The sequence below is a fragment of the Balaenoptera physalus genome (assembly GCF_965194825.1).
Source record: "Balaenoptera physalus genome assembly, chromosome: 16".
NCBI classification, from domain to species: domain Eukaryota; kingdom Metazoa; phylum Chordata; class Mammalia; order Artiodactyla; family Balaenopteridae; genus Balaenoptera; species Balaenoptera physalus.
This window is the reverse complement of record NC_138898.1, coordinates 79,985,256-80,010,411: the sequence shown is the minus strand read 5'-3', so window position 1 is coordinate 80,010,411 and position 25,156 is coordinate 79,985,256. Positions and strand designations below refer to the sequence as shown.

General features: G+C 44.7%; 1 protein-coding gene and 1 long non-coding RNA gene across 6 annotated transcripts in view; one reads left to right on the top strand and one right to left on the bottom strand.

Annotated features, from left to right (window-relative positions):
* The window catches only part of AUTS2 (activator of transcription and developmental regulator AUTS2), a 1,112,861-nt gene that overhangs the window by 871,560 nt on the left and 216,145 nt on the right, over nt 1-25,156 (top strand). The gene's annotated exons all lie outside the window — the stretch shown is intronic.
* LOC309646275 overlaps nt 1-25,156 on the bottom strand; it is a 638,120-nt gene that overhangs the window by 528,010 nt on the left and 84,954 nt on the right. The window lies entirely within an intron of this gene.

The window sequence follows — 25,156 nt, the reverse complement described above, 5'->3', positions numbered from 1 at the left end:
GGGGTGACCAAGATGCCCAGAAAACCCAAAAGCATCAGGGCAGTACTTGGTGCGTTTGTTGTGTGAAGCAACCCAGTTTCTTGGCTTTCCAGACAGCTTCAATTCTCCTTGACCGTTATCCCAGTTCATTAAATGTTAATGGGCTGTCAACATAGGAAGAGTAATCCCCTGAAGTCCCTTTAACGTGTTTTATTCTTCCTCTCAAATAAATGATTAACATCAATAAGAATTGCTCAATACATGGTGTCTGCGAGAGTGCTTGCTCGCGGGGGCTTTCTCCTGTAGTTTACGGCCCCGTGTGGGCGCCTTGATAAGATCTTAAATAGAGCGGCGAAACTTTGTACCAGCTGGTCAGTGACATAGCGGTGGGGAAGGGTCTGATGAGTGCGCTGGCTTGAGGGCGAGGGCGTTTTCGTAAATCATACTGTTCTTTTCCCTCTTGGTTGGTCCTGCTTATAGGATCATAGTATCTTCAAGATGGAAAGGGCCCTGAAGTTATTTTTTCCAGCATCCCATCCTTCAAGGAATTTCTTCTACATCAGCTTCCCTGGCAGATGGTCACATAGCATCTGTCCTTACTTCTGGGGAAGGGTCCTTACCTCCCTCCTGAGGCACCACAGTTCTCCTAGTGGAAGATTTTCCTCTTCTCCCATCCGCCCTCATAGTTCCTCCTCCTCCTCCTCCTCAGGACACTCACCCTCATAGTTGTAATCTTTCATTGATTAGGTGGCCTTCCCTTAAAGACTTGACGTTCCGGGAGGCCAGGGGCCATGTCCTCTTTTGCTCACCTTTTAGCATAGTGCCTGGCCCAGTGAAGGTGATTGGTGTTATTTGTTGAATGAATGGAGGGATGAATGCCCTTGAGTTCAGAAATGTCAAAAGAGAACTCAGAAGGAATTATATGACATGCAAATGGAAAGAGTCTTTTTTCCCAGATACCAGCTGATCTGCTCACAGTGACTTTAAAGTAAATAAGGAGGAAGGAATGGGGAGAAGCACCCAGGAAAAGGTTTTTGAAAGAGGAGCAATGCAAAACTAGTCAAAACGGAGGGGCCAGGGAGATTATCAGTTTGAAACAGAAAGAAAAAGCACAGCGTGGGTGAAGCCTAGTGACAACCAAGATAAAAAAAATCATGTTTTTAGGACTAGGTACCATTCAGAGCATGGGAAAATCAAAATGATCGTGATTTTTTTTTTAACCTAACATGGTAAATATGAAATATCAGAAATACCATTGAAATTTGGTGAGATTTTTAACAGATTGGAAAAGGGATTGAAAAGTCTTCCTTGTGGAGGAAAGAGGCTTGCTTTGTGGAGAAGATTCACACTGGAATAGAAATCCACAGAGCAGAGAGAGCAGCCTGGAGGAGAGTATTCAAGTGAGGAAATGAGGCCCTCAAGCCTCAGGCGACCACAGAAGGAGCCCAGAGGCAGATACAGGGTCACCAGGAGAGGTGGCCCCAGCCCCTGCTCACAGCGCATCTCCCGGTGAGTGAGGATCACGTCCTGCTCGGACCCCCACACAGAGGGGTGGTGGGTTTGTGATGTACCACCTCTGGGTCCCCGCCTGGGGACAGCAGCTCTCCTGAATCCGGTCTCGGAGAAAGACATCACAATCACCCAGTTTTGTCGCTTCTGTCCTTGGCAGGTCTCTTGACATACCTTCCTTCTGCTACCATAGCTCAGCCTGCGACTTCTCTCTTGGGCATCTCCTCAGATGCACAGCCAACTCATGCGAAGGGGCCCGCCCTCGCACGCCAGATCTTTGCTCACTGTCGCCGGAAGCCTCCACAGTGTCTGCCCACATCATCTTGGGGTGTCCTTTCAGGCCTTTGCCCCCTTCTTACCAGTCACATTCTACACAACTTCAAGAGCCTGCTTCTGTCCCATCTCGCTTGAAAAGCTTTCCCTGTCTCCACGACTGCTCACCCGTCTCCTGCCGCTCCCGGGCCTCTTACCCATTGCCTTCTGCACCCCACACGACTTAACCACCATCGTCTTTATTGGTGTTTCAAAGTTCCTGCCTTCCCCTCGCCCACTCCCCACACCCTCACCGACCACTAGGAGGTCTCAGTCATCCTTGTCACCAGTCAGCCGAGACCCCGGCCCTGGGCTCTGCATACAGGCAGTGCTCAGTCAGTGTTTATTGACTTGAATGGGATGTTTCTTCCCAAGACATAGATTCCAGATGCTTCTTACCCTTTTGGTTTATCATGCTCTTCAGCATATTTTCACAGAGTATGTTTCAGATCATTCCTGGAACTGAGGTCGAGCGAGCTGAGATTCACTCTTTGCTCCCATTTGGCTCCAATTCTCTAGCCTGCTCCTCTCCAGAGATCCATTAAGAGGACAGTGTCTCCAGCGGCCTATGCAGATTTCTTCACGCTCTAGAATGCCGTGCACCGGGGCCAGCAGGCATCAGCTCATTTTAAAACAGTTGCAGCGCACTCTGGGCTGACCAGGCCCGGCCTCACGCTTGAGGCTTCTTCTCAGAGGTGGAAGGTAAAATCTCAGTCCCTCCAGCAGAATGTGATGGGCTATCTCTCCCCCGAGCACTGGAACTGCTCAGTGCTCTTTGGTTGGTTGGTTGGTTTGTTGTTTTGTTTTGTCTTCTGGTTGAACTCCCCGCTCATCCCGTCAGTATCTCAAGGGCGTAGTCACTTAGCAGTAGTAACTGCTCATACTGTTTGCTCAGCAATTTTAGGCATAGGTCAACATAATAGTTACTTTATCAAATCCTAGGAACTCCCCCCACCCTTGCATTCTTTCTCTACCTTTGCTCACCAAGAAAAAAGATGTACCTCTTCATCTCGTAGCCATAGTACAAATGCATTGAAATGAATTTCTCGCTTTGCTATACCTATACCGCTTCTTCCTTTGTTAAAAAGGGATGTAAAGGAGAAAAAAGAAAACCCTGGTCTGCATAAGTAGCACTAAATATAAACAGTGGAAATGGGCTTCTGGGTGTTGAACTGTGTGGGGAAGTTGTCGTGGCCCTCTGAAGCGCCAGTATTCATGCCATACGATCGAACTTGTGACTGCAGCGGTCAGTGTGTTCTCCAAGGTTTGTCTTCCTTCTGAGGCAGGAGGCAGTGACAGTGACATCATTTAATCAGTGACATCTAGGTTTAGAATTGGGAGACAGACTGGAGGGGGGCGGGGGGGGGGGGCCCAGAGCTGGGTTTCCAGGCCGAGTTTTGTATTTCCCTGTTAGGAGGAATCAGACCACTCCTAACCCATCTGCTTCAGTTAGCCTTGTTCTAAGCACATAGTTTTAAATGTAGAGGATGAATAATGTAGATAAACCATTAATTCCCTAAAGAGAGCCTGAAGTTCACTTAAATTTAAGGAGTTTTCTGACTGGAATGTGAAATCGATTTCTCTATCAGGAAAGGGTAAGACGATACACTTGCCGTTGTAACTGTCCAGGGGGATAAGTTTCCCAGAGCAGTGATGGGCTGCGGGTCAGGATTCCCCAACAAAGGAGAAATCCTGATGTCTGGGGGGAGGGAGAGAATGAAAACCAGCAGGAAATAGGAAGCCCTGGTTTTCGCCGAGAGGAAAGGCTGGCGGGGGACCCTGGGCAGGTGCTGCCCCGAGTCTGGCGCAGGGGGAGGAGATGAGAGCATGAGCCTTCCTTTGTAGTGGAAGTAAATCAATAGTAAGATGTGTTTTATAGAAGTAACCTGACACGCAAATCACTTCTGTTTCCTAAAGCCAGTGACATGTGCAGAATAAGGCCTCAATTTGGGGGAGGCGAACAGGGGTCAACAGTTTAAGTGGTCTTCTAGAACGTGCCATCTAGAAGGAGAGTGTTGAGCGCCCAGACGCAAAGGGAGAGAAGGGAAAAGAAAGCAGGGGTGGGCAAAGCAAAGAGAGGAGGTAATAGCAACCAGAAAACTTCTCCCCAAATACTGTTTATTTGTCGGAAGAGTAACCCCATTCATCAACCGCAGCCACGTGTAAACCCCACCGCGCTTGCCGAAGGAGACGCGGGAGCGCTTCCAAACAGCTCTCTCCAACTAACCCTACAAAAGGGCCCAGAGCCTCTCAGACCCAACACTGCAAACACAGAGACACAAGCGTCTCCTTCTCACAGGCAGACCCTTGAGTGGGAAAGCCTGGAAAACACCAGCACCGCAAACTGAACTACTTTGCAATTCCCTCCCGATGCTGTCTTCGCCTCGCCGGAAAAGAGAATTAAAGAACCGAAGTCAGCAAGAGCAGAGTGGATTTTAAAGAGCAAATTTTAAAACCTTAAAAAAAATTTTTTTAATAGTTCACAGTTTACAAAGTCCCTTCACAAACAGTTTTTCATTTGATCCGCACGACAGTCACGTGAGCGAGGCAGGACAGAAAGAGGTGCCTCTGTTTCACAGGTGAAGACAGGCAGCGCCGCAGAGCCCCATAGACCTGGCAGAGCTGCGCTGTCTCGAAGGATGATGGCCCCGAACCTTCCGCATTCAGACCCTCTCCCCTGTCTGCGGCAAGGAGCCTCAAGACACCAGACGAGCCCCGGCTATAAAAGAAATGTCAGATCACACAGAATTCACATCAAGGTACTTGAAAGGGCTCCTGCCTCTCATCCCAGCCTGTCCTTCTTGCTGCTGGCATATCTGCCAAGGGTCACAGCTTCGACACCCAAAGCCCTGCCAGAGAGAACGTGCTGGGGCCTGTGGGGTGGGGGAAGCGACTGTGAAGGGGGCGAACCTGGGCGGGGGGTGGGGGGGGGACGGTGACCGGCGTTCCCAGGGGCAGTGATTAAACAGGGCTTTGTATCCATTCAGGAATGGTCTCCAGGACCTCACTTATTTTGGCTGTCCAAATAAATAAATATCAGAAAGGAGAGCTGAGGTCAGTCTAGAAAATTAGAATTTGCTTGGGAGGAAAAATATGTTCTGGAAAAGATAAACAGTAGCTTGCAGTTTCACTGTTGGAACATTTGTTACAAGGTCCCGGTATTGATCTTTTATCACCCAATTTCCACTGGGAGCCGTGATATATTACCAGGCCGGGAAGCCCTAATGCAGGTGCATGAATCAGGGAAGGCCCTCGACAGGGTCTGCAGTGAGGCGGCATCCATCTGAGGGGCAGCAGGGTGGGAAGAGGGTGTCGCTGGCTGCAAAATTCCAAGGGGAGTTTCGGCTGTGTTGTGTGCAGATGCGCATCCAGGCTGGGGAGTGTTATGGGTTTATGAGGAGAGTGATTAAAATTGTATCAAAGAGCCTCTGAAGCTTATGGTTCAAGTTAACTGTATGAAGTAAACAGCCTTTACCGGCCTCCTGGGAGCGTGACAGATAGTCTTTGGGTGTTATGGCAGCATGGTACCGGTGAATGTTCTGGCCATCCCAGACTAATCACCATCTGTGAGCATGCGTCTCTGGGGATCGTCTGGTGGTTGGACAATCATGGTAGTTAGCATTTTTAATCAGCTTCTGTGCAGCACAGATAGAAACCTTATGCTCAAGCCTTTCTTTTTCCTATCCATGTAGAATTACTTACGATGATGATAGCGGCGCAGACAAGGATTTGGGTTGTGCCTCTGCAAGATGCATTTTGTGGTTCTCTCCACTCCCTTTTCCCCAGCCCCCAGCCTGACCGTGAAAATTAGCCAGGCCACTTATGGTCACTGCTGTTATTGCTTCTCTTTGCCACTAGCAGAAGAGACCTCAGGGGGAGCGGGGGTTGCTTCTGTGTTCAGCGGGACATGCTGTCTCTGGTCAGTTCCTTTCTCCCCTCCTTTCCCCTCTGACTACCCCCTTCATCCCCACCACCCCGACCCCTGCCCCAATGCACACTTACCATCAGGCTCTGACATCTTTTTTTCCTGTTGTTATTCTGGGGAGACACAACTTGAGGCCTACTGTCGGATGCCCTCTAGACACCAAGGCAGGAGGGAAGGTTGGTGGTACCATGCATAGAAGTAGGCAGGCTTGCAGACAGCTGGATCCTGTGATTGGGGGTTAAAGGAGATGGTATCAGTTACCTTTTGTTACATGACAAACCACCCCAAAGCTTAGTGACTATTTTATACAGCTCACAACTCTCTGGGTCAAGTGGGTGATTGTGTTTGTCTGGGCCAGCTCGGTTGATCTCTGCTGGCCTCCCAGTCATCTGTGGTCAGCTGGGGTCGGCTGGTCTAGGAGGCCTCCACCTGTGTCTGGTAATTGACAGACTGCCTGGTTTGAGGGCAGCGGTCCCAGCTGGGCTGGCTCCTCTCTGCTGCTCGTGACTTCTCATCCTTCAGTGGACTAACCCAGGCTTCAAGCCATGCGATTGCAGGGTTCCAAGGAGCAGCAAGAGAGACAGGCCCCAGTGTGCAAGTACTTTTCAGGGTTCTTGATGATGTGCCTCTGACCGGTGCAAGTCACAAGGCTGGTCCAGAGTCAGTGTGAGAAGGGACACCAAGGGATACAGGGAGGCATGACCAAATTGGGTGCCATTTCTTCAACCATCTACCGTAGAGAGGTTAGGTTTCCTTCTCTTCCTGACATTTCTCTACCACCTCTCATGCTGCCTAGAATTTTCCATTACACATTTATTCCTTTAGGTCTTCAAGATGTTTCCGTCTTCAAGAGGTCCCCTATTATAGGAAGATGTAATTCCTCACCCAGGGCCTACCCAGAGCTTAGCTGATAAGCTGAGAGCAAGGTGGATACTTGGCTATCGGACGTCAGAGGAAGAACATGAAAAGGAAAGAGAGAAAGTACCAGAGTGAAAAGGAACTATTCCCACACTCACATCCAGCTACCTAGTAGAAATCTCTACTCTGCTGTTCCGGGTTCACATCAAATGCAAAAAGCCCCAAACTGATCTTATCAACCTCCCCCTCTTCCTACTCCCCAACATGTTTCTTCCAGCCATCTGAAAGCAAATACTGTGCCTGGGCTTGACCCGTGGAGGTGGAGATGAGGGTGGAGGACAGAGGCTTATAGAACAAAACAGGGTAGAAAGGGAGTGAAGAGAGGGAAGGTTATTTCATAATCCCGTGAAGACTTGAGAGTCTAACGTGGTAATTGATTCCGTCCGCATTTAAAACAGTGGCTCCCTTCCTCCTTTTTGGTTTCTTTTCCTTTTGTTCCCAATTCTGAGCGGGCTGTAATTCCCATTCTTGTAGCTGGGGTTGGTTGTGGCAAGAGAAGACCAAAGGGTCAGCCCTCGAGGAGGACAGAAGCCCTGATTCAGCGTCTGCCTCAGTGTCTCACTGTCTTCAGAGAAAACAGCCCAAGTGCTGGAAAAGCCAGAGAGTAACCAGCCCTCATTGCAGACAGGAGTCCCCTTTAAATCTGCACTCTGCCTCATGGCTATAGTTGCTGGTGAGAGAACCCTGGCTCTGGGCCTCTCCGTCGGCTTCGCTTCTCTCACAAAGGGGGTGTCCCAGGCTGCCTGTAGAATGTTTGCTCCCTTGGCAGAACTGATCTTTTCTATTCAGCTGTTTCTCACATCCTCTCTTCTGGGACTAAGCTCCTGTTTTAATTCTCTGTGATGGGTCAGGCCCTCTTGCCTCAGTGGCGATGCTAAGAGAACAGAAGAAAGCGATCAAATGCAGAATCTCTGCAGATGCAATCTCACAGAAAGAAAGCTGGGTGTGTCCATTGCTCTTCTTCTAGCCTAGACTGGAGCCGAAACTCACATGGAGAGTAGCAGGGAGCTGGGTGGTGATAGCTGCTGCAACCTGCCAGACCAGGACTGGCCTTTGGTCCCAGCCGAGTGCGGGAGTGGTGGGCAAGCTTGGCATCATACAGCAGTGGGCTTCTCAGCTGCGGAAGTGGGGTCACTGGAACCCTGGTTCCGATCTGCTCCGCCCACGTGTTGGTGGCCTTCAGTCTGGAGAACAGTGAGTGGCAGTGAACAAAGTGCGACTCTCTTTGTGATGCTGGGGACTGGGAGCCTTGTGGGATGGATATTCTGTAGCACTCAAAGAGATGGCCTACTGAGAGGAAGGTCTCATATCCCCTGTTCCCCTGCCTGCAAGGTGACAAGCGCCCGGTACCCTGCCTTTGGATCATCAGTATTGGACAGGTTTACTAGTGTTCAGCAGAGGCTTGGATGAGATGACTTCATGGTGCCTTTTGTCTGCACCTGTTTAGGAATCCACGTGCCCAAGAGCTGCTTTCTGATGCTGAAAGAGTTGGCACTTTGGGAAAGACCAATGAAGAGATTTCTTTACATTTGAGATTTTTCAGCAAGGCAAATATATGGAAGATGTAATATCTAGAGGTTGCCAGGAATATGACTTTTTATTGCTTTTTAAATAGGAACTCAGAGAACAACATTCTACATTTTGTCATTACCTGTGAGCACCTAGCATGAGCTTATCTAATATTGTAATGGTGATGATTACAATGACAACTGTAATGATGGTGATGCATGCTGACACTTACTGGGCTTACTATGTGCCAGACACAGTTATAAGTACTTCACATGTATTAAACAAACTTAATTCTTATGACGACTTTATAAGATAGGTACTATAGTAATCCCCATTACTATAAATAAATCCCCATTACTCTAAGTAAATCCCCATTACACTAATCACCATTTTTATATATGAGTAAACTGAACAACCAAGAGGTAAAGGGAGATAACCAAGGTCACGTGGCTAATCAGTCAGGACTAGGATTTGAGCTGGTTTGACCCCAGAGCCTGTGCTCTTTACTGTGCCTGTATGTCATCAGTAGAGTCTAACTAAGTGATGCCGTAGAGTCGCTAGGACGGCTTCTGTCTGTGCGAAGGGAAATCTCAGCCTGACCCCGCAGTGATTTCATCATTGCATGGTTTGGTATCAGAGGACCTTACATTTAGATTTAGTATGACTCACAAAGAGGTTATCGGACTCCAGGATTTCACAAGCTAGTAAAAAAAAAAAAAAAAAAGTTCTCTTTCTTAATTGTAAGAGGCCTACGTAGAGTTGACCTGCTAACTTTATATATGACCAAGAAGAAATTTTTTACATTCCAAATATCATGTATTGAATACTATCACCATTATCTCATAAAAGAAAAAATATAGTATAGTGGTTAAGGGTTCTGGAGTCAAACAAATTTTGATGATACTGTGACCAGTGGTCTGTGTGACCTTGGGAAATTTAAGTAACCTCTCTGCCTCAGTTTCCTTATTGTAAAATGGAGATGGTTGTAACAGTACCTACTTATTAGGATTATTGGGAGGAGTAAATGAAAGAATGTATGTAAGGCACTGAGGGCCTGACACAGGGAAGCACTTGATACCTTTTATATCCTTTTTATTATTATTGTTAACACCGCAAAAGCAAGAGATACATTATTTTAGAATAAGGAGCAATCCTTTACATTGAAACTGAAATTGAAAATTCACCACACTGCTGTGTTTTTCTCATCTTACTTGGTCCCAGGCCAGGAGTGGTCTGGAAGCCACCGGAAGCCCTACCGACTTAACTAGTCTGCCTCTGTCCTCCCCCAACAACATGTGCAGGGAGCATGGGCACCGTCCCACCCAGTGAGGAGGCTTGTGAGTGAGACGGTAAAGGGCTATAGGCAGAGCAGTTTGGTTCCAGGGAAAATAACATGAAGCAAATGGTGTCAGTATGGGAGTTTCCCAAGGTTGAAACTGTCCCAAAGCACAGCCCCGACCCCTCCTCCAGACTCAAGAAGTCATAACTCCTTGTGGCTCCTTTAAAAATAGTTAAGAGCCAAATGGCACCATTAAAAAGAGGCATAACATGAAATTCAGTGCTGGAGAACGCACCTTTGTCCTATTTTAGACGTTCTTAACACATGGGCGTCCATGTAGCCCGACCACGGTAGAGGAGAGCATTCCGTGGCCTTCCTCCTGGCCGCTGACAAGCGTGCCGGGTGGGTGTGTGGTACACAAAGAACTCCTCTAAGAAACCGAGCTCAGCGATCTGCCTGTCCCACTGCTGCTGCTGCCTTAGGAGCCAAGGCCCTTTGCGGTAGAAGAATCAAAAGCGACAGCGGGAGGGAAAGTGGTTTTAACTGCAGAGCATTAGATGCACGTCCATCTGTCTAACCCACCAGCCCCCTGGTCCCCAGACCTCCTCATACCACATCCACATCTCCAGGGTCCCAGTTTAAAACCTGAAGAGGAAACCCAGGCTCTGCCCACACTCAGCATTTCACCCCCTCTTTCAGTCATTTATGTGTTTGGCATTCACACCCAGCCGCCTTGGAGAACAAGGACAAACACTCCGGCTTCGTTATATGCTGCCCACCCCACCCACCAGTCCTCAGCAAGAGATTTGCACATAGCAGGTCCTCCATAAATCTGTGAAAAGCAAAATAAAAGCATTTGATCTGTAACTGAGATCTGTGCCGCTACACTCATCCACTCGCAAGCACTACATTGGATTTTTGTTGTTCTTCTTGTTGTTGTTGTTGAATCAAAATTTTAGTCTTTCAGAATGAATTCTGTTTTGTTAAAATTATTAACAAACAACAGGCTGTGTTTTTATATACACCACTGAAATGCATAAAACAATTAGGGTGAAGAAGGCTTCCTTTCCTGAGTCGATTTATGTTATATGTGCAGACTCTATCAAAGGTAAACCATGCTTTTCAATGAAATTAAGATTTTCCAGCAAGCCACTCTCTCCATTTTATTTAAAGATCCCAGTGACTCAGGCTAACTGTGCCAGTGTTGCTGTGGTGGGAATGGAGGGTATTAGATCTGAAAAAGCTCAAACTTAGCCCACAAGTAAGAAGTAGCAGATGGTATGAGAAGCGCCATCCAGCTTTCTGTTCTCAAGAGAAATCTAATGGTACTCAACTGAGAGCCATTTTATCACTTTCAGAGAACCCTAAAGGTTAAAGGAAAGAGGAAATGAAGGCAGACGGGAAACTAAAGAGAGAGGAGGTGAAACTGAAGTAAGGGAAGAATGTAAATATTTCAGTAGATTGAGACAGTGAAGATAGCTGAACAGAATATTTGGCTGAGGACGACCAGGGCTACCCAGGTGCCTGTAAGAACCCTTTACAGCCATGAAATGTGGCCTTTGTTCTTCCAAAGGGATAGATACAACCTCTCCTGGTTAAAGTAGTAATGATGCTTTATGTCTTTTTTTTTTTTTTAATAAATTTATTTTATTTATTTATTTATTTATTTTTGGCTGTGTTGGATCTTCGTTGCTGCGCACGGGCTTTTTCTAGTTGCAGCGAGCGGGGGCTACTCTTCATGGCGATGCGTGGGTTTCTCACTGCAGTGGCTTCTCTTGTTGTGGAGCACAGGCTCTAGGTGTGCAGGCTTCAGTAGTTGTGGTACACGGGCTTCAGTAGTTGCAGCACGTGGGTTCAGTAGTTGTGGCTCACGGGCTCTAGAGCACAGGCTCAGTAGTTGTGGCTCATGGGCTTTGTTGCTCCACAGCATGTGGGATATTCCCGGACCAGGGATCGAACCCATGTCCCCTGCATTGGCAGGCGGATTCTTAACCACTGCGCCACCAGGGAAGTCCCTATAGTGTACTTCTGCTTACAGGGTCATGATTAAAGTCAGAAGACAGCTTCTTAGCATATGAATCTCAGGATGCAGGTCAATGGGCTTCAAACAGCTTGACATAGCAGGAGGCCTGTGGCCTTCTGACACCAGACCTTTCCATTAAGAGGTTCCCTAGTCCCTTCATAGGACGTTCATCCATTCATTCAACAAACATGGATGAGGCACCTACGGAGTGATAGATATCCTACTAGGTTCTGGGTGAACAAGAGGGGGTTAAGAAAAAAGTCCCTGACCCCTTGGAGTTTACCACTTAGTGAATTCCACTGGCGTACTTGGTGGTATAGCCACGTGTAGAATAGCAGACCTAGAAGCTGAAAGGTAGAATAGAGTGAGGAGTGAGAGGCTGCAGTGCCTGCGAAACGCCCTCTGGGCCAGCCTCTCTCTGAGGCATCTCTTCCCAGTGCGCTGCTGGTAGGAACGTTATCGAAGGAATCCACGCATCGCGTAAAGGTGAGCACTCCCTGAGGTTCTGTCCTAGGCTCCTGAGGCTTTGGGTTGGGCTGTCGACTGCTGTTGCCTGTGAGGCACACAGAGTCACAACGGGGCACGGCACGGCAAATTTGTTTGCTTCTTCTGGATGACTCACTTCCCACCATCTTCCGTTTCTCTTTGGTCTCAGCTACCATGTCGCTGTTTGCCAACAGAAGGTTGTTTGGGGCTTTCTGTCAACTTGAAAGACTTCCTTTTCTCCAGCCGGTTTGGTCTCGCGGATTTTTGTTGTGAAGCCAGCAGCCAGGCTGTGAACGGCCCTCGGCCGGCCAGCCCTTCTTTCAAAAGCCCTGTCGAACTAGGTCATCAGGGTGTCGGATAGTTCTTATGCAGGTTGTGCTGTGCTGCAACTTTTCATGTATGTTGCCTGTGGAATACTAAACTTGTTTCCAAACTAAATAGTTTCCAATGAGTATTTAATGGAGGTTTTTCGTTTGAAATAGATTGAAAACAAGCCATTTCCTACTCCCATTTCAAACAAATTTTGGTCCAATTATTTTCCTTTTTTTTAAGATAAAGTTAAATGGACTATTCCGCCCATCCCTGACTGAGCTGAACCATGATTTCTCTTGATTATGCTTTTATGCCGTGAATCGTAAGGCTCTGGAGACATAATGGACGTCTGTGGGAGAGTGGCAGCAATTTTTAAAATTCTGCCAGTGCTTGTCAGCTTTCACTCTGGCGCCTGCTGTGCAGGAGGAAAGCACCCCACCAAAAGGAAAAAACTGCCGACAAAACCAGCCCTGTCCGCCTGTCCCGTGGGGGGCTGGCGCGGGGACGGGCCTCCTCTCTACACGTCTGTGTAGGGCCTGCGCCCAGCCACCAGTGAAGCCCAGTTTCCAGCCGTCCAGCCCTCCTCCTCCCCCCGTTTTCCAGCCGTGAGCTTTTTGTGGTGTTGAAGGTTTCTTTTTTCCTTTCCCAGTCTCATTTTTCTTCATCTCACTTGGACCATGGCCTCAGGGAAAAGGGACTCCTGGCGCCCTGCCTTCGCCTGGCCCTTTACGTCCAGCAGCCTAACAAAATGGAAAATAGAACGCCTCACAGCCCTTCTTCTTGGGCAGTGGGGTTATTTGTTGTTTTGCTTTTTTGGTAGAGGTGGTGGTTGTCATCTGCATTTGCAAAAGGTCCAAAAAACTTGGGAGAAGAAAGTGCTTCTTGCTACCAGCTTCTGTCTTTGGTCAGGGCAGCTACCCCACTAGCAGGTAAGCAGGGAGTCTATTGGGCAATGCCTTTTAATGGGAACAGTCTCTTTGCTCTCACCCAGCAGTGCCAAGGATTTAACTAGCCTCACTGAAGAAAAAGAGCCCTTCATGCCAGCTGCCAACCGGGGAAGCACAAAATGCTTTCTTGGATTTTGGAGAGAGCTTTTTATGCCTGCCCGGAAGTCTTTGGTGCAGGAGCTGTCAAGGCTTTGGCTTTGAGGAGAGTGGAAGATGGCCCGCTCTGTTTAATGGCTCCCCCCTCGGGTTTCCACCGATTCACAGTGTTCACTTGGAAGGTGCTCAGTGTTGCTCTCTGCATGCCTTGCTGGGCTCATACCTTCCTGCTAATACCCTGCAGAGACATACCACCGACTTGTTCTGGTGAGGCAGACACATCTCAACTCAAAACACCACTCACCCTCTCCCTGCCCCACTCTGACTGTGGTGCATCTGCCAGCCTCTTCCTGGAACCCTGACTAAGGTGAAGTGTAGAGGTGGCAAGTGACTTTGTCTACCTTTGTACACGTCTTCAGTATCACCAGGAGGAGGTGATCTGGCCTCTGCCTGAACCTCCTGTGCAGGAAAACTTAGTCCTGAAAAAGCGCCATAAGGATACCTCTCATTCATGTAAAATTTCCACCTCTGTGAAGCGAAATCTGTTTGCTACTTTCTCCCACTGGTTCTGCCCGTCCTGGATCCACAAAGACTAAATTCAGTCTCCTTGGTCTCCGTGATCCCTCCAGACACTTGAAAGTAATTCCGTATTCCTAACTAAGTCTTTCTTCTCTAGGCCTCTGCTCAGTCCTGGCCATTCCTCATATTTCTTGGCTTCCCAGTCTATGTCATTCTAGTTTCTCTTTTCCAGACATCTCTGGCTTGTTAATTCTTAGATCTGGGCTCCCCAGCATGGGGTGAGAGGCCGTCACTGCTTTTGACAGAGACCCATGCTGCTATTTAGTGGTATTGGCTTTTCTGGTGGTTTTACCAGAAATACTCATTTATTCCAAACTTGAGTCTTTCTTCACATATATAACTGTTCAGCATATTTGCTCCACCTATATGTGTGTATTTGTTATTAGTGAACATGTGTGCAAACTACATTTATTCCTAATTAAATGTCATTTAAATGTAGATAAGAAGGAATTCACCCATTCTTGTAGTCTGCTAAGGTATTTTGGATCTGTGTTTTATGATCCAGTATACTACCATTTCCAGCTTCATGTTGTATGAAAATTCAGTTCAGCCACTATGTGCCGGACATTGCGCTCAGCCTGGGGATACAGCAGGAACATGATAGGCATGGTCACCTCCCTCAAAGAGTTTCCTGGGACAGACAGCGCATGAGAAGGGAAATACAGAGGCACATAGGAAAGGTGCCTGACAAATTTGGACTTTTTGGAAAATGTAGTATTTGTGAGTAGGAGTTGGCCAAGGGAAGAGCTTGGGCTGAATGTTCCAGGCAGGAGGAACTGTATACACAGAGTGTGAAAGGGGCAGGAGCATGGTGTCTGCAGCCACTTGTCATCAGATAATGCCCCCGAGCCTCATCTGTTGCTGATACAACTGATAGGGCAAAGGAAATTCCCACTGGAGGCCTTCGTCAGCTCCCTGTGGGGCATATCAAACATTTATGAACTCACCTAATTGCATTTTTGTCCCAACCACATTCCTCCATCCTGACCGCTTGAACTGCGCAGGAAAGCTCATTTATATCTGGCTGAATACAGGTCTGTCCTGTCTACATGATTTTCCAAGTTTATCAATCTCATACCCGATGAAAAAGTCTCGTTCTGATGACTTGTTCTTCATAACCCATGTTGGGTTCAACCATTTTCCTCCCTAAGAGTTAACCAGCTGTCATCCTGATGATTTGTTTCATTTGCCAAGTCACTAGTTAAGAGAGTAGGTTAGTGGCAGAGTTGTACCTAGAACCCCAGTGTCCAAACTCCTCATCCAGAGATCTTTCCTTTCCACCATTCTGCCCTCCCTGCAGCCCACCTTTTAACAGCAGACACCACACAGGTCTCTTTCTGAGAGCATCTGCTCAGGGCCTGCCATGCAGTACAGGAGCCAGCAAGCCAGGCAAGCAGTTACCCCATGGAGAATGAGAGGGGACGTGCCCTGCTTCTAAGCACTGCCCCTGGCTGGCTACGTGGCTTCTACCTCCTCAGAAGGCCTTTGAGTAAACAGCTTGTGTGATGCTTTACGGTGAACAAAAACACTGCTGTTTATTCTCTCCTTTATGTCTCACACCATCCCTGTGGAGTCAGTGGGGAAATATTTTGGCTCCCATTTCACACAAGGGGCTCAAAGAGCAGAAGAGACTTGGCCCAAATTACACAACTCTACTAAGTAGCCAAGCTCTGGTGCCCAAGCGACTTCAGGTTTCTCTCCTCTCCTTCTTTATATCAAGGATGACATCAGCTCCCCGACCTCTCCCCTCTCCAGAACGCTGGCTGAGTGATTGGATAAGAGAATATAAATAGAAGGAAAGGAAAAAAATAGATTAAGTTCCAAGCACTAAGTTGGCAAGATAACTGACTACTGAGGCCATGCCAAGGACCTTTAGAGCATTTTCCTGACACTCTCTAGCTAAAAAGGAACACGGACAAGTGACACCCAGCAATCCCGAGGCTTAAACCAACTGGCCTGTAGAAACAAGCCCAGTGTGAGCTATTGTAGGCCGGATGACAGGATTGGAATTCAGTACTGTTTCAGAGGTACTTTTAGATCCGAGTCGAGGAGGAGTGTTGTGAAGAGCTCTATAAAAATGGTTTAAAGTAACAAGCCGCAGGGGAGAGGGATGCAGAAGCACAGACCTGAGTCGTCATTCCAGCCTCAGCAGGCCCACCACTAATGAACTGGGTTCACTGAGAGCCCCGAGGTGCTAGGCCTGGCAACACCTTTGGATTGTCCCCACCCTCAGGAACCAGGGGCTTCCTCCTACCGAGGGGTGTGAATTGTCCAGATCCTTTACGTGTGAATTAGAAATGGCAAAGGGAGATGTTTTCATAACAGGTATGGAGTGCCTTGGTAGACCAGTGGCAAAGACCATCCCCGTTTTTCTAGGACTTGCTGAGTGTTTGAAGTCTACTAGAATTCCAGAATTTAGGGCTCCTTGATTCCTTAGCAAGAGCAAAGGGGCAAGTACTCTGTCTTTCAGTCCTTGGTGAATTAGACCTTGAGACTTCATAATTAAAATGGATTTAATAGAGGCAGGGAAGCTGGGATAGCTGCCCCAGTAAGCAGGCATCTTCTGTCAGTGGGAGAGTGTGTCCTTTGTATGTAAACAGCTTCTCCAAAAGGCTCTAAATGAGATTTGGGACTTAAACAAGATTTGGTGTGATTTGCTAATTACCCAAGTTACTATTACCTGATTAACACAGGAATCCTAATAGTCTGTTGCACTGCCTTTCTTCCGGGTGCCAGGAGGCTTGACATCTGTCACCTGTTCACTTGGAGGCATTTTAATTAACCTAAATTATGTATGTCTTTTCTGCTTCATGATTTGGAGCCTGGATTTTATATTTAAAAGTTAATAACTACCTAAAGGAGGGTTGCTGCCAAAATACCAGGAGCGAAAGCCTGACAGATGTGTTTGTAGCTGAGAATCAGGTGGAGATCTTGGTTTATTCCAAGTAGTTAGAGCAGGAGATGGACACTGAGAAGGGCTTCCTGGTGACCAGCCACGGACATCAAGAATAAACACCCACAAATCTCACTTTGCCTTACCGGCCTTAACAAAGGCCTCTGACCCAGTGGTGATGTAACTGGAAGGGTTCGAACCAGAGAAAATAATTTCTTTCTCACGATCACACAGGAGGCCAGGCCTACAGTTTGGATCTTAATAGTAGCAGTAATAGTAGTAGTAGTAGTAATAATAATAATAATGGCTTTCCTCTTTGACCACCAGAAGACTTTCATTTCAGAAGTGGGGTGTTGGTGTGATAAAGCCATCTAGGTTAGAGTCTCAGCAGGTTTCCCTGGAGACCTGAATGGCTTCGGGGTGTGCCAGCAGGCTCTGTACAGCGGCTGGTAACAGTTTTCTCCCTCAAATAAAGATGGCTTATTTATCTAGTTCTGAGTTCTGAAGCTTGTCTCTAGACGTGCCACATACTGAAGGGGCTGAACACCATCTAAGGAGTCTGGGGCCTATGTGCTTGGGTGACCAAAAGTGGGGACCTGGGTCTGCACCCAGACCAGACTGAAAGTCAGAAGGTGGAAATCTAAGGGTTATTCCCTAAGCCAGCATGCCCCGGCCTTGCCTTTGGATGCAAAGAGATTCCTAGGGCTGGGACTGGGGCATGCCCTGAGGACAGAGGACCCTCTGGGGTTTGCTTAGTCCTTGTCTTTGGAGGGAAGTTCCCAGGCTATTCAAGTTTGCTGGGTGTTTGAGAGGAATGACCTGCTTGAGGCACAAACTGCCCATCCCTGGGAAGTGATTAGTTCCTCCAGGGCACAAGGATACCACTTGGTCAATTACTTCGTCCAAGTGCTCTAAATGGTACCCCAGTGCACTGGGAAAGTTACCCTCCTTCACCTTCCGGGGATGAGCAGATTATTCCTAGAAAATTGTCCATTCATGTCTGAGCAGGCACAGCCTGCAATGGGGACGACAGAGTCTTTTTTGACCTCTCAAGTTAACCATTATCTTTCTCTTTTTCTGTCTCAGCCAAACCTTTTCTTCTGGAAAGAGACAGTATCTTGTGGCTAGAGGATCATTCTTAGAGGATTTGCTTCTGCCTCTCCTCAGCCAGGCATCTCATGAGCTCAGAGCTGTTTGAGTTTCCATTTTTGCATCTCAGCTTAATAGGCAGTTGGGTTCTTCTAAGCCTTAGTATAAGTCATGGGGGCAGTGGGTAGACGTAGAGATGAAACAAGATTGGCCATGAGATGATATTTGTTGAAATTGTAACCTGGGAGTTTACTAGACTCTTCTGTCTACTTGTATATGTGTTCAAAATTTTTCCATAATAAAAAGTTAAGAACAAATAGGGATATCTAGTGCCATTGGCAGTAGTCTGTCTCTCCATGCCAGAGAATAGGTAATGAATGAATGTTACCTGCTTGGAATATCAACTAAAATCAAAATTTAGATATGGATCAGAGTTAATTTTTAAAGTTTCAACATCATACGTGCTTATTATAAAAAACATTCAAGTTTAACCAGGGAGTGCCACTGTAGATGGCTTGACATCCAGAGCCCTTTTACGTAGGTATTACCCGTAAATATGCATGCTTGTGCAGCTTAATTTTATTTTATTATTTTTTGTTTTTAATTCCAGCTTTATTGAAGTATAATTGAAAAATAAAATTGTAAGATATTTAAAGTGTGCATCATGGTGACTTGAAATTACATGTACGTTGTGAAAGGATCTAGTTAACTAATACATTCATTACCATATGTATGTATGTACGTAGTATGTACATATGTATTTATTTATTTTTGGTAAGAGCATTTAAATGCTACTCTCTCAACACGTTTCTTGTTCAGCCATGAGAAAGAAAGAAAGAAATGCTGCCATTTGGGACATGGATAGACCTTGAGGGCACTTCACTAAGTGAAATAAGCCAGACAGAGAAAGACAAATACTGTATGATATCACTTGTATGTGGAATCTTTTTTTAAGAAAAAGTCCAACTCAGAAACAGCAGAAAAGTAGTTGCCAGGGACTGCGGCTGGGGGGTGAAAGTAATAGGAGAAGTTGGTAAAAAGGTACACCTTTCAGCTATAAGATGAATAAGGTTAAACATGGTGACTATAGTTGAGAAGGCTTCATTTTATATTTCTTTTTTACTTTGTTGTTTTCTGTTTTGATTTCTTTTCAATTTAGATTATATTACACATATTATTCATCAACTTTTTAACAGCTTTGTTCAAATATAATTTATATGCCAGAAATTCATCTATACTAAGCATACAGTTAAATTATTTTTAGTAAATGTATGGGGTTACATAACCACAATTCAGTTTTAGAACATTTTCATCACACCAGTAAAATCCCTCCTGCCCGTTTGCAGTCAATCCCCAGGATCACCTCAGTCCAAGGCAACCATTAATCTACTTTGTGTCTCTATAGATTTGCTTCTTCTGAACATTTTGTAAAAATGGAATCATACAGTATGTAATCTTTTGCATCAGGCTTCTTTTACTTAGCATAATGTTTTGAGGAACATCTATATTGTAGCATGTAGTAGTAGTTTATTCCCCTTTATTGCTGAATAGTATTCCACTGAAAGGATATACCATATTTTATCTACTCATTCACCGGTTAATGAGCATTCGTTTCTATTTTTGGCTATTATTAATAATGCTGCCATAACATTCACATACAAATCTTTGAATGGGTATATGTTTTCATTTCTCCTGCTAGATATGTATGAATGAATTGCTGGATCATACAGTAAATTTCTATTCAATTTTTTTTAAGATACTGCCAAACTGGTTTTCCAAAGTGACTGTACCATTTTAATTTCCTCCAGTAATGTATGAAGGTTCTGATTTCTCCACATTCTCACCAACATTTGTTATTGCCTGTCTTTATGATTATAGCTATCCTTGTGGATATGAAGTGGTATCTCATTGTGGTTTTAATTTGCATTTCCCTAATGACTAATGATGATGAGCATCTTTTCATGTGTTATTAGCCATTTGTATATCTTCTCTGATGAAATACTACTCAAATCTTTTGCCCATTTTTCAAATAGTGTTGTTTGTCTTCTTATAATTGACTTTCAAGAGTTCTTTATATATTCTTTTTGTAAGCCCTTTATCCAATATGTGATTTGCAAATATTTTCTCCCAGTCAGTGGCTTGACTTTTCATATTCATAATGGTGTCTTTTGAAGTACAAAGTTTTTAATTTTGATGAAGTCCAATTTATCCTTTTTTTTCTTTTATAGATTATACTTTTGTTGTTGTACCTAAGAATGCTTTGCCTAATACAAGGTCACAGAGACTTTCTTGTATATTTTCTTCTGAAAGTTTTATAAATTTAGCTCTTACATTTAAATCTTTGTGATCCAGTTGATTTTTGTGTATTATGTGAAGAGTCTAAATTAACCTTCTTGCACGTGGATATGCAGTTGTCCCAGAACCCTTTCCCATTTGAATGCCCTGGCACTTTTGTCAAGTCAGTTGACCATAAATATAAAGGTTTATTTCCAGACTCTGATTCCTATACCTTTGATCTATACATCTATCCTTTGTCAGTACCAGACTATCTTGATTACTATGTCTTTGTGTAGGATGTTTTGAAATTGGGAACTGTGAGTTCTCCAACTTTCTTCTACTTTTTTTTAAGATTGTTTTGGCTCTTTTGGCTCCTTTGCATTTCCATATAAATTTTAGGATTATCTTGTCAATTTCTACCAAAAAAAAAAAGTCTGGTGGGATTTTGATATGGATTGCATTTAATCTACAGATCAATTTGGGCAGAATTGCCATCTTAACCATATTGAGTCTTCCAAGCCATGAATATGGAATGTCTTTCCATTTATTTAGATCTTCTTTAAATTCTCTCAAAACTGTTTTGTATTTTTCAGTGTACAAGTCTTATACTTCTTTTATTAAATTTATTCCTAAGCATTCACATCTTTTGATGGTATTGTGAGAGGGATTTTTTTAAATTTCTTTTTTAATTGTTCATTGATACTATATTAGAAATATGATTGAGTTTCATATATTGATCTTATATCCTGGGATTTTGCCCAATTAGTTTATTAGTTCTAATAACAATAAACTAATAGTTGTTTTGTGGATTCCCTTGGATTTTCTATGTATAGGATCAGGCCATCTGGGAATAACTCCATTTTGGCATCCTCCTTTCCCACATAGATGCCTTTTATTTCCTTTCCTTGCCTGATACAGAGTTTGAGAGACTAAAACTCACCTAATTCTTGGCAAATCTCCATGGTTTTGCTGATAATATAGACAAGGGGACATAGCCAACCTTCACAATTTCACATGAGCCTCATAGAGGCAGAGGGAAGAATTGGTCACTGCTGCAGCAGAGTCGTAAAAATGCCACTTTGCACAGACTTGTGGTTTCATGATTTCCCTCTTAGTGGGTGGTTCTTTCAGCAGCCTGACCAGAGCAGACATGAAAACCCTTGAAACAAACATGAAAGAGACCTGAGTAGGCAAAGATAGGTGCCACACATTCTCCAAGCTCATTTATATAACCCACTGGAAAATCTCTGATCTACACAGAACCTCATCTCCAAGCCTACATGTTGTTTTAACAAGCCTGGGTATTTGGCTTTGTAGGATTTTTTGTTTGTTTGTTTTGGTTTGGTATGGGTTATTTTGTAGCTATGCTTTAGGAAGAGTGTTGGAGAAGAGACAACCAAGAGTTGAACTCAAAGGACACCAAAAAATGAAAGGATGATCGCTAACAGTGAGGGAAGAAATTGAAAAAGCATTAAACATTCCATATATATTTCCTGGACACCTCCTAGTGAAAACCTTGTGCTCAAGAACTTAAAATCACCACTGGCAAGCCAAATGCAGGCAACTCTGTGCTGTGAGGGCATCAGCCAAGCAAGCCAAAACTCCAAATGCCCCATCCATTTCTTCTGTGGCTGATGAATCAGACTCAAGTGCAATACTTTATAATTTTCCCTATGAAATTCTAGTTTGTTAGACAACCCATTGTTCTAGTCTTTCAAGATCTCTTTGGATTCTGATTCTGGGTTTTGAGCTGAAGACCAATAACTAAGCTGAGCAGTTATTTCTCACAGAGATAACCTTGTGTCCTCACAAAAGTTAAATCCCATTCACTTTAGAGTGAACACATTAGCTCCCGTAGCTTCTTAAAAAGATCCTTATCAAGGAATATTAGAAAAAGATACACAATGACAAAATAAAAACCCACCATCTAGCCAGGTTTCTCAGTGTTGGAGTGGTAATTTATAGGTAAACAAGGAAGGAGGCTAGACTGATCCGCGTGGGAATGGATCTGTTGGAGACATCAGTATGAGCTTATATTTAGCCTAATGTAGATACAGATGGTTGCCTATAGAACTATTTATAGATCTGTGAATATACACAAGTTAGCATACACACATACATTTCTGTACCCTGTCAGCAGAAAAGGCCTAAAAGAATGGACACCCCAGAAGCAACAAGCAAACATTCATCTAGATCTTGGTTTCTAATACCATTCTCCAATAAGAGGAAAAATAGATTCTAAGGGAAATAGCTAACTCTAGGATTAGAGCAGGAGATATACAAGATGAGCCTGGAGAGCTTTAGAGTGCCAGAAAGTAAGAAAGTGCTAAAAAAGAAAAAAATTAATGGAGATATGTCAAAGGATCACAGGAGCCAACTGAAAGAGTTCCTAATGGCTAAACCTGGAGCAATTTGAGCAAAACAACAAGTAAAGTAACATTGCATTATAACCCACACAGTGTAAATACCCATGATTCCATATATAAATAAATTAATAAATGTAGAAGAAGAGATAAACCTCCCATGCAGAAGAATTCCAAGTAATATAGGTAGAAACTCTGCCCTTAAGAATGGGGAACCTAACTCCCCTCTCCTTAGGTGTGGGCTGTGTGTAGTGACTTCCTTCCAGAGAATACAGTATGAAGGGGCAGGGGGCTGCTGTAAAGTGGGGACAGCTGACAAACACGACTTCAGCCTGACGATCAAGGACAACCTCAACAGTCATAAACCATGTTGACAGAATACCCTCTTGATATTATGTGATGAAAATGACATTTTACCTCTGTTATCTTCCTCCCCCAAACTCTTAAATTCAGTCTTATTATAAGAAAAAAAAATCAAACACATTCCAATAGTGGAGCAGCCTACAAAATCCTGAAAAATGTCAAGGTCATAAAAATCAAGGAAATTCAGACAAACTGCCTCAGCTAAGAGGAACCCAAGGAGACATGGCAACTACATGTAATGTGGTATCATGAATAGGATCCTGGAACAGGAAAAGGATATTATATAAAGACTAAGGAAATCTGAATAAATAAAGTATAGACTTCAGTTGATAATAATATATCAATATTGGTTCATTACGTGTAACAAATATTCCATACTAATGTAAGATGTTAATAGGGGAAACTGGGTGTGGGTTATATGGGAATACTCTGTACTACCTTCTCAATTTCTATGTAAATCTAAAATTGTTCTAAAAAATAAAGTCTATTTCAAAGAAAAGCCAACATTACCACCAAATTTGAAAAACCTTAAAGGGTTAGCATCAAGTATCTAGAATATGTATTTGTGAGAAAACCTTAGTCCTTTATGAGGATGGATAAGTGAAGCGTTGCTGAATTATCTCTGCCTCTCTGAGCAAGTTAATGTTTCTAAGAAAAGAGAAGGAAGGGGAGTAAGGGAAAGAAAATGCGCGCGTGTGTGTGTGTGTGTGTGTGTGTGTGTGTGTGTCTTTGTGTATCTTTGTGTGTTTAAACAAGAGGAAAAAGTGAATTCTAAATTGTTAAAACCTTGGATTGGAACTTAATCTAATTTATAAGCAGTTCCACTAGAGATGGGTGAGGATTTTTTGTTGTTGTTGTTAAAGAGAAAAACTAGTTTCAAGCATTATTAAGCCTTTTCTTCCCCTCCCAGAAGCTAAGAAAACCATCTGTGAGAACCTGTTTGCATGTTTGTTTTCTACAATAAAATGCAAAATACTTCTTCCTGTTAGCGGATTATACCATATGTCTCTCCTTGTAACAAAATCAGCATGTTTATTAATGAACCCAATCAGAGGCAAAGATTTAGAAAGATTTAAGGAACCGAATTTTCCATTCAATATTTCAGCAAAAGAAACTTCTGGTTAGACATCGTTGTTGTGCTTGGAAAAGAAAAGCTTTGTTTTTGCTTTGGAATCAACTTACTTGGCAGGGGACAGAGAGCAGGAGGAGAGCCCTCTGAAAATGTTCTTGTAAAAAAAAGTCTGCGTTTAAGAATGGCCCTTTCTGCCTGATGATTCCCCTGCTGATTTATCCACAGTTTATATGTGATTAATATTTAATTTGATCAGTTTCATTTTTCCAGACAGACTAATTAAAGTGCTTCATGGCCCAAATCCTCCATATCTGAAAGTTGTGGCAGGCCTGTGGGCTTCCTAGAGTGACAGGAAGCAAATGAGGTAGTTTCAGCCATATTAGCAAAGCAGCCCATGGTACCCATCGCGGAAATGTCTGAGCGTTCCAGTGCAAACCCTCCCTGGAAGCCCTATTGACCATCTGAATAACCAACTGGATTGGTGACACTAGGTATGGCACAGTCCATTGCAAAGAAAGAAGTCAGACCCAGCATCCACAAGACTGTAGTTCAGGGGCTTCCCTGGTGGCGCAGTGGTTGAGAATCCTCCTGCCAATGCAGGGGACGTGGGATCGAGCCCTGGTCCGGGAAGATCCCGCATGCCGCGGAGCAACTAAGCCCGTGTGCCACAACTACTGAGCCTGCGTGCTGGAGCCCGCGAGCCACAACTACTGAGCCCGCATGCTGCAACTACTGAAGCCCACACGCCTAGAGCCTGTGCTCCACAACAAGAGAAGCCACTGCAATGAGAAGCCCACGCAACGCAACGAAGAGTAGCCCCCGCTCACCACAACTAGAGAAGGCCCATGCACAGCAACAAAGACCCAACACAGCGCAAAATAAAATAAATAAACTTATAAAAGAAAAGACTGTAGTTCAAGTGCTGGTGCTGTCATGAGCGAGGCAAACGACTTCCTCTCTCTAGGCTCCAGTTTGCTCACCTGATAAATAAGGATTTCAGCTCTGTCGTCCTTTTATTTCTGACCTTGTGGAAGAGTGGACTTGCCAGCAGAGACCATAAGCAGTGGAAGTCTTGAAAGCCAGACTCTGGGGAGAATTTAGGGTACATGCTCTGTCCTACCCTAGATTTTAGGGTAGATGCTCTGTTCTTCTTTCTGCTTGCTGGTGTAGACAGAGCCCTGGAAACTTAGTTCTCATGTCACTGTATTATTTTTCATGTGCTATG